Below are 3649 nucleotides of genomic sequence, written 5' to 3'. Positions count from 1 at the left end.
TCTTTTTATTGCACTGAAGACAGTCTGATCCATGTTTAATTTTCCCACTCATGACTCCATACCTTCTTTCACTTGACCCCTACACATTGAAATACCAAGGCCATTGCTCCTTCAGTCCTCTCCAGAGACCTTAGAATTGCCACTTCTGATTAAATGGAAGTCTAATATTTCAAGAATTTAGGGTCCTACATGAAAGTAGCCAAGTCTCTTTGATTTTATTGTATAATGACTATGTAGCATAGAAGATTTCACTGGAAAGTGTACTGGAGCCCAAAGACCACTTCTATCACTTACTAACTGTATAAATGTGGGCAAGCCATTTTATCTCTCTGAGTCTCAGTTCTATGATATGTAAAATCAGGGAGTTTAATTAGATTACTTCAAGTCCTTTCTCACTCATAATCTATAATCCTTCGTTCAACTCTATCCATGACCAGTAGGAAAGCTGGTTATGTACAGAGAGCAAAAAATAGCCAGTGTTAAATCCAAATGCTTCATTGGCAACATCCCTAGGCCCTGTTCATATATGCTGGAAGCTCCTGGGAACACAGTTTTGTAGGCCCTAATTGGGCTTCCAGATGCCCTGAAACACAATTCCTTCTCCTGCCCACATGGGATCCAGGAGTCCTAAGATACAACAACACAGGAGATGAGGTTGTTGAGAACTATGACATCACTGAGAAAGCTTAGGAAAGGGAACTTTAAACCTTCTAAACATCTGCCTTCATCAGCAGACATCTTCCCAGTCATTGATACTCTGAGCTCATTGTCCAATGGTTAAGATTCTATACAGCAAATTTCCTTTCATCTTAGACCTCTTCTCTTGCATCTTTTATCTTTGGGCACTCACTAAGACCTGGTTCCCCTGTAATAGCACTGCTTTATTGCCCATCCTTTCTAGTAATGTTTTAATGTTTACACTTTCTGACATACCCTCTCCCACTAAACTCAATTGGCCTGATAAAGATACTTCTTGCTACCCAGTGTGATTTTTACACTTCACCATTATCACTCAGCAATATCTATTCCTTTGAAGTTTACTCTGTCCATATTCATCATACAATCCAGATACTAGTTACCATTACCTGCCAACCTTCAGGACATTGTCCCTTCTTTCTCAATGAGTTCATTGTCTGTCTTATACTCTCTATCTCCATCCCAAACCATGCTCTCTTACTAAAGGACGTCAGAATACATATTGATGTTCCTTTAAGTATCCTAACTCCTCGTCTTCTTAATCTTCTCAGATCCTGATTTACTCCTCCACTTCACCTCAGCTACATGCAGGGATGGTGATACCCTTGATTTTGCTATCACACATAAGTGGTCCATTTCTGTGTTTAAGGACCATTTATCCAATCATAATCTTATATCATTTGGTCTGCTCCCCCTATCCCACCTGACTCCTAAAAGTAATTGTTCATCCTTACTGTGGCTTCCAAACTCTCCAATCCTCAAAACTTTCCCTGCTCATCATCCTTGTTCTGACTGTCCTCTCCTCTGTCCCCAATCTTGATGTGATGAATTATTTCAACTCCATGCTATCCTCCTTTTCTCAGATCACCTGTCCTCTTTCCAATCATACCTTTCCAACTTCTAATCTATTTCCACTAGCCTCCTCCTTCACTCCTCCTCAGGAGTCGCTGAAAAGAACCTGAGGAAATCACAAATCATTCTGACCAGGTCCACACAAATTTGTCATCTAATCTTACTGGGGCCCTCAGTATACCATTCAATCTTTTTACTACTCCCTAATCAAGTCTCTATTTCACTTAAAACAGGAGCTTTAAAAAAAACTTTTCTCCTCAAACTTCCACTGGTAGCATTTTTTCAACTGAAGGCCTCACCACATAATTCATTTAAAAAAATACAACAATTCTGAATTTATTTGCAAACAATTCAGCTGCTAAATTCAAAATGTAAAGTGAAACAGTGATAAAAGAAATTGGAAAAAATACAATAACGTCAAAACTCCATTGTCATGATAAATTGAATAAAAAGTTTAACAGTAAATATTTATTTGATGTTAACTTAATAAATTGGAATTAATAGTTACATGGAGGAGACTAAATAATATAAGCAAGAAAGAAACATCCTTTTCACATGCACATGGAATCCTCACAAACTTTAATCTCAAAACATTTTTTTCTGGACAGAGCCCATATGTGGGAATTTGTTTTATTTTAATATATATGCAATGCTTTTTACTTTTTTTTTCTCTGTGCAGGTGGGGGGTATGAGAAAGTAAAAAAGGAAATTTTAATTTTAAAAATTTTATTTCATTTAAAAATTAATCTCAGACTAACAAACTCCAACTAATTCAAAAAGGCAGAATTTTATACGCTGTATAATTAAACTATAACAACTTGACCAAAAGCTATAAAATTATTGAAAACTATTAAATTAAAAAACAATCCATATAGTTATATTCTAATAAATCAGAGAACCTAAAGGGGATAGATGATTACCTATAATAATAGTACATAAACTGAAAAAAGAATTTTTTTTCCTATGCTCTAATATCTATTTGATTTTGGAAACTTTGTTAGTTCTTATGTATTCTCTTCAACAATGTTGAGATAGACATCTTTTCTTCAGGGTGGACAAATCCAGGGCTTATTAACTTTACTAATAAAAATATTTGAATGGAAAAATCATTGTCACTGGTGTTCTTCACATTAATAACAAGGAAAGACCCAGGATGTCTCTCTCCATTGCAAAAAAAAAAAAATTGGACCCAAGTTTGCACCACTGGTCACCATACACAGGTTGCTAGTATCAAACTTGATTAAATTAGTGCTCTTGTGAGTCTCTAAATCAATCTAGATTGTGTCATTCACTTTGATTAGAGGATCTAAATAGCAGATGGATGGGTATCATTGGTCACCAAATGAGGGATAGCTTTTTTGCGCATAAAGTTATTCTTTACTTTGCACAATTTACATTCTACCTGCAATAAACAGCTAAATAAATGGCCTTTGGTGTCACACACCAGATTTCTCAATGCCAATGACATCTGTAAAGCCAGCAGGATATGTAATGTCAGTGCATACCTTGCCATCAATCTTGATGAATTGCCAAATATATATCTTCTTTACCTCTTCTTCTCTCAGAGCATACTTTGTTCTATTTCTAAGGAAGATGATTAATGGGAGATATTCTTTCAGCTTATATTAAGGCCTGTGAATGTTTTGGGTACAAAAACTCTTATCCATTTATCCAGCATTCAGTGCTTTGATTTTACTATATTTTTCACATGCTTCTTGGGCACATAAGCCATTGCTGTGTCAATTGGAATTAGAGATCCAGAGGAATGATCCTTGGGCCTCTTGAGAAGCATGAGAAAGTGTAGTGTGATCAGTGTCTAAGTCCACACTTGTTATATATCTAAAGCAGCAAAGTGGTCTCTGGTGATACAAGGTGTAGTAGTCATGCTGGAATGTGCTTGACCTGACAAGAGACAAATGTTAAGTTTATCAGCAGTGAAATGTCTGATGAGGAACAACAGACTTGGCTCATCCATGATGGAAAAAAATGAAGATCACTTGCCATTACTTCCCTCTTCTCCTTATTTCACATCCCACTGACATCATTTTCCCTTTATTACCTCCTCTGTAGTCTCAAAAAAAGAGTTACTGTTTCTTCTTTC

The 3649-nt window shown here is 36.2% G+C and overlaps 1 pseudogene; it reads right to left on the bottom strand.

Moving 5' to 3' along the window:
* Window positions 1–2545: 2545 nt before the first annotated feature.
* On the bottom strand, window positions 2546–3226 carry LOC114030058 (annotated as a pseudogene).
* Window positions 3227–3649: the final 423 nt, after the last annotated feature.

This window comes from Vombatus ursinus, unplaced genomic scaffold (genome assembly GCF_900497805.2).
Source record: "Vombatus ursinus unplaced genomic scaffold, bare-nosed wombat genome assembly UNPS02014945.1, whole genome shotgun sequence".
NCBI classification, from domain to species: Eukaryota; Metazoa; Chordata; class Mammalia; order Diprotodontia; family Vombatidae; genus Vombatus; species Vombatus ursinus.
This window is presented reverse-complemented; position numbering and strand designations above follow the sequence as displayed.